This window comes from Megascapheus bottae, chromosome X (assembly GCF_031878675.1).
Source record: "Megascapheus bottae isolate mThoBot1 chromosome X, mThoBot2.hap1, whole genome shotgun sequence".
In the NCBI taxonomy this organism is placed as follows: Eukaryota; Metazoa; Chordata; class Mammalia; order Rodentia; family Geomyidae; genus Megascapheus; species Megascapheus bottae.
In genome coordinates, this window is record NC_143547.1 from 44,598,298 (window position 1) to 44,609,382 (window position 11,085).

Below are 11,085 nucleotides of genomic sequence, written 5' to 3' on the forward strand. Positions count from 1 at the left end.
CAAATGGGTCCATGTTGTTTTTTTCTGACAGCAGCATAGAATTCCATTGTGTACAAATACCACATCTTGTTGATCCACTCATCAACTGAGGGACATCTGGGTTGGTTCCATATCTTTGCTATGGTGAATAATGCTGCAATGAACATTGTTGTGCTAGTGGATTTAGTATGCCCTAGTTTCTGGATAGTTGGGTAAATGCCAAGTAGTGGAATTGCTGGGTCATAGGGGAGTTCTATGTTTAGCCTTTTGAGGCACTGCCATACTGCCTTCCATAGTGGTTGAATGAGTTTGCACTCCCACCAACAGTGTAGTAGTGATCCCTCCTGGCCACATCCCTTCCAGCATCTGTTGTTATTAGTTTTCTTCATCCGGGCCATTCTAACTGGAGTGAGGTGGAATCTTAGCGTTGTTTTGATTTGCATTTCTTTTATGACCAGAGATGTTGAGCATTTCTTCATGTGCCTGTAGGCAATTTTTGTTTCTTGTACAGAGAAGACTCTCTTTAAGTTTTTGGCCCATTTTTTAATGGGATGGTTGTTACTTTGGAGATTAGTTTTGGAGTGATTCAATTTTTTGAGCTATTGATATATTTTAGATATGAAGCCTTTGTCCGCTGTATGGTTGGTGAAGATCTTCTCCCACTCTGTAGGCTTCCTAATTCCTTTGCCATACAAAAACTCTGCAGTTTAATACAGTCCCACTTATCCAGCCTTTCTCTGATTTGTTGTGATTCTTGGTCCTTATTAAGAAAGTTTCTACCTGTGCCAAGGAGGCCTAGTATATCTCCTGTTCCTTCTTGTAAAGTTTTCAGTGTGTCAGATTTTACCTCCAGGTCTTTGATCCCTTTGGAGTTAATTCTAGTGCAGGGTGACAAAGAGGCTCCAACTTTAGTTTTCTGCAGGTGCTTAACCAGTTCTGCCATCACCACTTGTTGAAGAGGCTGTCTTTCTTCCATTCTATTTTTTTGGCTCCCTTGTCAAAGATTAGGTGGCCATAGGTCTGTGGTTTAATATTTGGGTCCTCCATTGTCTTCAGGCCTGTTCTTGTGCCAGTACCAAGCTCTTTTGATAATTATAGCTCTGTAATAGAGTCTAAAGTTTGGTATTGAAATTCCTCCTGTGCTGTTCTTTCTGCTAAGAAGTGTTTTGCTAGATGGGGTCTTTTATTATTCCATATGAAATGATGGATTGCCTCTTCTATTTCTTTAAAGAATGCCATTGGGATATTGATGGGTATTGCGTTGAATTTGTAGATAGCCCTTGGCAAGATTGTCATTTTCACGATGTTGATTCCTCCAATCCAGGAGCATGGGAGGTTTTTCCATTTCCTTAGTTCTGCTTTAATTTCCTTTTTCAGGGTTTTAAAGTTTTCATCAAAAAGGTCCTTTACATTTTTAATTAAGCTAATTCCTAGGTACTTTATTTTCTTTGAGGCTATTGCGAAAGGAGTTGCTTTCCTGATTGTTGCCTCATTCCTCTCACTGTTGGTGTAGAGGAAGGCAGTTGATTTTTGAGGGTTAATTTTATAGCCTGCTACCCTTCCAAAGTTTTGAATCAGCTCAAGGAGCTTGGGAGTAGAGTCTATAGGATTCTTTAAATATAGAATCATGTCATCTGCAAAGAGGGATAGTTTTACTTCCTCTTTCCCTACTTGGATTCCCTTTATGTTTGCTTCTTGCCTTATTGCACTGGCCAGGAATTCTAATACTATGTTAAAGAGGAGTGGAGAGAGTGGGCATCCTTGTCCCGTTCCTGATTTTAGTGGGAATGGTTTTAGCTTTTCTCCATTAAGTATAATATGCCAGTTCTGTTTTTAACCATAGTTTCTTTTGTGCTGCACACCACAATGACTTAAACCCCTATGTGAATTCTAATCCAAAACTTTCTCTAAACAAACTTTTCCTGGGGCTTGAGCCTAAAATTGCAATAGCAATGACAACTCCAAATAGCATTAGATCCAGTGAGAAACACTTTAAATTCATTCTTCTATTTTATTTTCACAATTACTCTGTGAGGTAGCTATTATTGTTCATTTTTAACAAACAAAATCTTATACTATAATATAGATAAGAACACCACAGGGACAAAGGTTTCATAGAAGATGAATGTGAGTTCCTGATTGTTTAATTAATTTATCCAAAGTCCACATAGCTAGTACTAGATTTGCACTCTGGTCCTATGGGTCTGGCCATCTAGATATTTACCACAGTGCATGTTTACCTGCCTATTGGATTAGTCATTTTGGATTTCCTACAGGTCGTTAGCATATATTTATATATCTAATATAGCCAACTGAAATATCTCCTGAAACAAGATAAGGTTATTTTTAAAATGTACATGGAATGCATTTGTAGATTGGATTCATTTTTTTCCTCCCATATCTCCTTATTTGCCATGATCTATTTCAGATATTGGGTTTACTATATGTTTACCCAGCCATTCAAGAGACATTTCAGAGTAATTGTAGACTCGTATCTATTATGTGCTCTACCTTGAAACCAATAAAGTCTTGCTCATTGACCTTCTAAATATTTCTTGACTCAATTGAGTTTTCTCCACTCTCAAACAACCCTAATTCAGGCTTTTGTCATTTCCAGGCTAATTCTTAGCTTATTTTATTGTTTTATCCCTTCATTACCTGAAGTGGAGTCCATGAAACAATAGCATCAGTAACCCTTGGGGGCTTGTTAGAAATGCAGAATTGCAACTGGGAGTGGAGGGAAACAGCTGTAAACATGGCACTGGAGACCATAAATTCCAGGCCAATTTGGGGAGACTGTCTTTAAAAGGAAGAGGGGGCTTGGAAAGGAAGAAAGAAAGGAAGGGAGGAAGGGAGGAGGTGCCATTGGCCTCATACCTATAATCTTAGGTACTTAGGAGGTATGATCTGAGGGCCCTGGTTTGAATGAATCCAGCCCAATCAGGAAAGTTCGCAAAACCTGTATATCCAATCAAGCACCAAAAAATGTTAAATGTGAAGGTGTGGTTGAAGTGCAATAAATCAGTAAAACTAAGGGACAGAACTCAGGTCCTAAGCTGGGCAAGGTGGTTTACACCTGTAATCCTAGCTATTCAGGAAGCTGAGATCTGAGGATCAAGATTCAAAGCCAGCCCAGACACTAAAGTCCGTGAGACTCTTATTCCAATTAACCACTAGAAAACTGGAAGTGGCCCTGTGAGTCAAGGGGTAGGATGGTAACCTTGAGCTGAAGAGCTCAGGAACACCACTCAGGCCCAGAATTCAAGTCCCACAACCACCAAAAAAAAGAGGAAGGAAGGAAAGTCAGAGGAATATAGAAAGAGGAAGGGAAGGCAAGAGGGAGAGAGGAGAAAAGAAAACAAATGAAAGAAATGCAGAATCTCAGGACTCACCACTGGCCTACATAATCAGAAACTATTTTAATAAGATTACTAGGTAACTCATTGGTATTTAATATATGAAACACAACAGTGATCTATCTGTTCATAATTTAAATATGAACATGTCACTCCCACGTTGAAAGTCCTTAAAAAGTCTCTCTCTCATCTGTCCACGTCGTCAAGTCTGACCATTCACTGTTTTCCACCTTAGTCTTTTCATCTTCCTACCAAATTTTTATACTTGCATTTCCTGTACATTTCATCTTTCAGTGGCAAATTTCTTTGAATTTGTTCCTGCCAGCCTATTTTCCTGGAATATACATTTACCTAATTATCTCATTAATTTCCATTGGTAATTTAAATATATATCAAGTTTCTTCCACCAGGAAGCCTTGTGTGACACTCTGAGGTTGGTTTAGGTGTCTGCCCTTTCAGAGACACATTTCTGGATTCTCTGTGATCACATGCTAGACCTTTTTTTCTGTTTATAGACTAGCTGAAAATGAGAATTTTTTGAGGACAGAAGACTTGCCATTTAAAATTCTGTGTTCCTAGTACTTTAAAACACTTTACACATAATAGGTAGTTATTAATAGTTGTAGAATGACAAATATATAAATGAGCCTAATACATGCGTCATTATATTTCACTGAGTTGTTAAATGAATATACAAACTGGCACAAGTAAGGTACAGAGAGAATAATGAGTATCTTCTATTAAGCTTTTATTCTAGAAATCAGCTTATTTTGAAAATAGTAAATAATATCTATCAGTGCAATCTTTATAAGAGAACATATTTCACAAAACATAGTGCTACTAAATACTATTATGTATCTATACATAATATATCAGTATAAAGCTGGAAATTAGACTCCATCTGGACCAGCTATTTCTAAAATTTCATATTTGAATTGCCAGCATGAATCAGGCAAACATGCCAGAAGCGGTTGTTCAAAGGCGTATTCCTGTCTTAGATATTACATCTATAAAAATCACTGTGAGTAGTATTCAGGAACCTAGATTTCAATTGAAAATTTTCTTTTGTGAGCTGGGTATGCTGGCTCACAACTGTAATCCTAGCTACTCAGGAGGCTGTGATCTGAGGATCACAGTTCAACTCCAACCCAGGCAATTAAACACTAGAAAGCCGGAAGTGGCTGTGGCTCAAGGGGTAGGATGGTAGCCTTGAGCTGAATAGCTCAGGGACAGCACCTGGTCCAAGAGTTCAAGGCCCACATCTGACAAAAAATAATTCCTTTGTGTACTCCATTTTGAGGATCACCATTCTCCTTCCATGACATTATTTACTACATCAGAAGACAGAAGTCAAGAAATGGATACAATTTTTCAAGTATGTACATACATATAAATAAGTGTAGAAATCCACTTACTGATCTAAGAAAAATAACTTAAGAATTGGAAAGTTAGCTATGTGCTAGAATCTCATGTCTATAAACCTAGCTGCTTTAGGAGTCTGAGATCTGAGAATCAAGGTTTGAAGCCAGTCTAGACAAAGCTAGAATGGCCATTAATAAGAAAACTATCAACAACAGATACTGGTGGGAATGTGGCCAAAACAGAACTCTCCTACACTATTGGTAGATCATAAATTTATTGAACCACTCTAGAAAGTAATATGAAGGTTTCTTAAAAAACTAGAGAGCTTCCTTATAACCCACTAATTTCGCTTCTGGACATTTATCCAATAGAACACAAACAATGCAACACTAAAAGTGACCAGCAAAACCATGTTCATTGCAACATTATTTACTATAGCCAAGGTATGGAATCAACCCAGTTGTTCCTCAGTGGATGAATGGATAGAGAAAATGTGGTACATATACATAATGGAATTCTATGTTTCCATCAGAAAGACTGATATTATATCATTAGTAAGGAAAAATTATATTAAGGGAAGTAAGCTAGCTTCAAAGAAAAATAAGTTGCATAGTTTCCCGCCTTTTTGGTAAATAGAATTTACCTATAAATCTATAAGTAAACACACTGAGTGGTTAAAAGAATTCTGAAAGACAGTGTTCAGGCCCTGAGTTCAAGCCCCCGAACTGGCAAAAATAAAAGCTAAGTGACATCACCCCAGTCCTGATTTCAAGTCCTAGAACCAACATAAAGAAACCAAGAAGTACACTATTCCATATATTGCATAAATAGACTCGGTGCATATAGCAGGGAATCCTGAGGAATATGAACCACATTCTACCAGGAGCCACTGGGCTCCAACTAACATGTTATGAAAATATTGGCATTTAGCATTGCAAAATAATTTGACTATTGTTGGTTTGGGTCTTGAACTCAGAGCCTAGGCACTATGTCCTTTAGCAGTTTTTTGTTCAAGACTACTGCTTTGATCCACACCTCCACTTCTGGCTTTTTAGTGGTTAATTGGAAATAAGAGTCCCATAAACTGTCCTGTCCTAGCTTGCTTTGAATCATGTTCCTCGCGTCTTAGTCTTCTGAGTAGATAGATTAAAGGCATGACCCAATGATGTTTGGCTTCATCTAAATTTTTAAGAGGCCAATAGTCTAATAATCTCAATTTACATACAATACTTTAAGGTTTTAAAAAATATTTGCAGTAGGTGCAGGAGCATGGCCTAGTGGTAGAGTGCTTGACTAGCATGCACAAAGCTCTGGGTTCAATTCCCCAGAATGAAATACACAGAAAAGACCGGAAGTGATGTGGTGGCTCAAGTGGTAGAATGCTAGCCTTGAGCAAAATACGTGTGCAAGGACAATGCCCAAGCACTGAATTCAGGCCCCAGGACTGGAAAAAAAATATTTGCACTGGATTCCCAAATATTTTCAGGCCCCAGGACTGGCAAAAAAAATATTTGCACTGGATTCCCAAATATATTGAAGTACGAATATGCTAAACCAAATATGCAGAATAGGGATGGCAGTAGGCAGATTTTCACAGATGAAGTTGCCTGATAATTCTTATTTATAAATATTTGGTCTTGTGCTTAGTTCTTTCCTTAAAGTGAATTTCTAGATGTTCAATTATTGAATAAAAGGATATATACATAAATGCTATTGATATATATTGCTAAACTGTTTTCAGAAAGCTTTTCATCACAATTTGTGTGAGTGCAATTTCCAAAGTGTAACTGATAATGTATATTATCCATTTTGTAAAATTAATGTTAATTTGAGAAGCACAAAGATGTTATTTTGCTATTTTTTGTGTTTGTACTATTTACATATTCCTATTAGCTGTTTCTACTTCTTTGTGGCTTTGTGCTTAGTTTCATTTGGCCATACTAATGATTGTAAATATCCTTTCTACATGTTCACTAAGTTTCAGCTAGGGAAATTTGTATTTCCTATTTAAGAAGTAAACAAGAAAATCCTAGAGGAGCAGATCCTGCTCTCTGAGATTGAGAGTTCGAATGTGTTTGCTGCCTTCTTCACTGAGGCAAGATCTTGAACTTTCATCTCCTTTCCATGGTTCTTGAAGTCATTCCAGGAGAGTTTTGTTTTTCTGCTTCAAAGCTGCATTTACTTTTTCCTCTCCGATTTTTTGCAGAAGGTGATGAACCTGAAAAATAGAGAGCCTTCTCTTTCCCAGGAAGACAGCAATATCATTGTGCTTTTGGACTAAACAGTTGCTATCCAAAGCATAGTTATGGAGCATTGACCTATGAAAACAGAGTTTGACTATACCCTAGTTTACATTAAGTACTTGAGATCTCCTTTAGTATACACTGGTCACTAAAGCAGAAGTTTATCTCAGGGAGGCAGAAATTACAAAGAGGCAAAAATCAACTTGTAGATTGTACACATAGTTGCTACTGATTTTGCCAACGGTAAGGGGGTCCTTGTCCATACTAGTTAGTTGAATGTGCATTTTAACCTCCTTCTGAATTTCATGAAAATGATGAAATAGTTTTTTACAGTTCAATCTGTCACTGATGATGACATGGATTTAGACTATATAGGGAGGGAAAAGATCTTTACTGAATTGTAGAGGCAAAACAAATAAAATCCCAGCTTTTGCTTATGGAAACTGTCAACACTCAGAAAAATGGAAAAGAATATTATAGTAAATTTCTTGGTACCTAATTATCCACACTTAAAAATATTTTTCTAGCATTAGGAGTTCGGCCTAGTGGTAAGAGTGCTTGCCTATCATGCACTAACACCCAGGTTCGAGTCCTTGGTACCATGTACATAGAAGAAGCCAAAAGTGGTGCTATGACTCAAGTGGTAGAGCAGTAGCCTTGAGAAAGCCCAAGGACAGTGCTTAGGCCCTGAGATTAGTCCCCAGGACTGGCAAATAAAAGTATCTTTCCAGTCATACTTTTCTAAGCACTAATTGTTAGTTAGCTAGATCATATATATAGCTATGTCTTTATAAACTTACAATCAATAGTCTCTCTCTCTACATATATATATATATATATATATATATATATATATATATTCCTGAGAGTGTTTTAAAGCAAATCAAAACATCCCATTTAGCCAGGCTTGATGGCTCATGCCTGTAATCCTAGCTACTCAAGAGGCTGTGATCTGAGCGTCAAGGATAAAATCCAACCCGATCCAAAAGGACCTGAGACTCTTATCTCCAATTAACCTCTAGAAAATGGGGTTTGGCTCAAGGGTAGGGTGGTAGCCTTGAGCTGAAGAGCTCAAGGACAGTGCCAGTGCCCAGGCTGAGTTCAAGCCCCATGACCAACAAAAAACATCACATTGCCAGGTTTCATGTCTGATTAAGTTTTTTATGTAACCGCAGTGTCATTAATCATATTTACCAGAAACACAAACCATTCCTTTAAAAATTATTATGAATCGTGCCAGATGCCAGTGGCTCAGGCCTGCAGTCATACGTGCTCAGGAGGGTGAGATATGAGGATCATGCTTCTAGCCAGCCTAGACACAAAAGTCCATGAGACCCTTATCTCCAGTTAACCACTAGAAAACCGGAAGTGGTGCTGTGGCTGAAGTGGTAGAGCACCAGCCTTGAGCTGAAGAGCTCAGGGACAGCACCCAGTCCCAGAGTCCAAGCAGTGAATTTAAGTTCAGGTTGAATGGACTTGTAAGCAGGAGAAAACTATTAAGTCCTAAATTTCTGTCTATTTTTCTTTCTGTTCAGGCAAATATAATTCACTGGAGAAAATTATCATGGCCCCTCAGAAGCTAAGCATCTTAGCTTAGGCAAAGATAGCAAGATTAATACCGAAACTAGGTGGGACATCTCACTGGCTCCCAACCTCAATGAATATGGTCTTCTTGGGTGCTCTGATAGCATATAATTCTACTTTTAGCATTGTTCACTCTGTATTATGATTATAATCACTTGATAAGTGTATCTCTTAATTTTTAAATCTCTGCTTCTTTAAGTATGCCTCTCTAGGGGGAGAAGCAGAATGTCTAACTAAAAGATTTATCATAGATGCTTACATGATATAGACCTGAAATATACATGATAAATATTATATGTCCTATATACATATACATACACATACACAAAAACACATGCGTGCACACACACACACACACACACATACATACACACATTTCTTTCATTAAACTATTCCCTGCCTTTTATTTACTATACCTGGAGAAACTTCCAATGCTGTGACAGAACAACTGTCTCATTTTACAAATGAAAAAGACATTGAGCCTCGGATAGCTAATGTTTCTGGTCCAAGACTAAAGAAAAGAAGTCCAGCCTTCTATATATTCTACTAACTGTCTTGCTTTAATATTGTATTTGATTAGAAAGAAACACTATGTGCCTCCAGAAGGATGAGTCAGCTCTTACATATTAATATCAATTAACAATATGCTACAGTCAGTAATATATACAAGACTAATTTTTACTATACTTGAACAGAAGGAGACTACTTCCTGAAACTGCCCAAACACAACATATTTGAATCTAGCTGCATCAAGATATATTACCATTATTAGCATTATTTAATTTCTGGACCCATTTCAACAGTGAATACTTGTTTTAATGCTTTGTTTTGGGACTATTCTCAGAAATGTTCCCAAGTGAACTAAAATTCAGTTTTCTCAAATGAAACTGATGAAGAGCCCTTAATGTTAAGCCCCCTTCCCATCTGTTCATCCAATGGAGCCTTCCTTATGTGGGATGAATTCAGTTCTGCAGAAGTACCTACAATCATTGTTCCATTCCACATAGCTTTGCTCAGGGCACAGCTAAAGGTAAATGGTTCTGAGGTCAGTTATATAACCCCTCTCCAGTGCTCGCTTCGGCAGCACATATACTAAAATTGGAACGATACAGAGAAGATTAGCATGGCCCCTGTGCAAGGATGACACGCAAATTCGTGAAGCGTTCCATATTTTTTGAGGGAACAATAAAAACATTCCATTCCAGGGAAAAGCTGCAACAATATGTCGCAACAAAACCAACACTACAGAGAATTCTGAAAGATGTTCTATACATAGAAAACCAAAATAAAGGCAATATAGGGAAAGAAATGGCACCTAAACAGCATACCACCTAAGAACCACAAGAACTCTCAAGACACAGGCCCAAATAAAAGCTATTAAAAATGGTAGGCCCTAATAAATATCTCTCAATCCTAACTCTCAATATCAATGGACTCAACTCTCCAATTAAACGGCATAGGCTGTCTAGTTGGATCAAAAAGCAAGAGCCATCGTTCTGCTGTCTTCAAGAGACACATCTTACCCAAAAAAAACAAGCATCATTGAAAGTGAGAGGTTGGAATAAACTCTATCAAGCTAATGGCCCCCATAAACAGGCTGGAGTTGCCATCCTCATATCAGATAAAATAGACTTCAAACCAAAATTAGTAAGAAAAGACAAAGAAGGTTACTACATACTACTAAAGGGATCTTTCCTCCAGGAAGACATAACGATCCTAAATATTTACACACCCAATCCCGGAGCTCCAAACTTCATCAAGCAAACTTTACTTACACTGAAACCATACATAGATCGAAATACAGTGATTGTCGGTGACTTTAACACACCACTTTCACCTATGGACAGATCAACAAGGCAAAAACTCAACAGAGAAACTGAACAACTATATAGACCAACTAGATCTAACAGACATCTGCAGAATATTCCACCCAGCAACAACACAATATACGTTTTTCTCAGCAGCACATGGAACATTTTCCAAAATAGATCACATATTAGGACATAAAACAAACCTGGACAGATTCAGAAACACAGAAATTATTCCATGCACACTCTCAGACCACAAAGGCATCAAACTGGAACTGAACACACATCTCCACCAACGAAAACCCTGTAACTCATGGAGACTGAACAACACATTGTTGAATCACCAATGGGTCATCGAAGAGATCAGAACAGAAAGCCAACAGTTTATGAAATTTAACAGTAAGGAGCACACAAAATACCAACTCCTTTGGGACACAGCAAAGGCAGTACTCAGAGGAAAATTTATAGCACTGAGTGCCTACAACAACAAGTTGGAAAAATTGCAAACCAACAAGTTAATGTCTCACCTTAAGCTCCTGGAAAAACAGCAACAAACCAACCCTAATCCCAGTAGAAGAAAGCAAATTATTAAAATCAAAGCAGAATTAAATGATTTGGAATCCAAAAAAAACTATAGAAAGAATCAACAAAACAAGGAGTTGGTTCTTTGAAAGAATTAACAAAATTGACAAGCCCTTAGCAAATCTTACCAAAAAAAGAAGAGAGCATATCGAAATAAACAAAATCGCAGAT

General features: G+C 37.6%; 1 non-coding gene across 1 annotated transcript; it reads left to right on the top strand.

Moving 5' to 3' along the window:
- Positions 1 to 9,592: 9,592 nt before the first annotated feature.
- Positions 9,593 to 9,699, top strand: LOC150040969 (U6 spliceosomal RNA). The gene has a single exon (XR_016533918.1). It is a non-coding gene; the product is annotated as a U6 spliceosomal RNA (small nuclear RNA).
- The last annotated feature ends 1,386 nt before the right edge of the window (positions 9,700 to 11,085 follow it).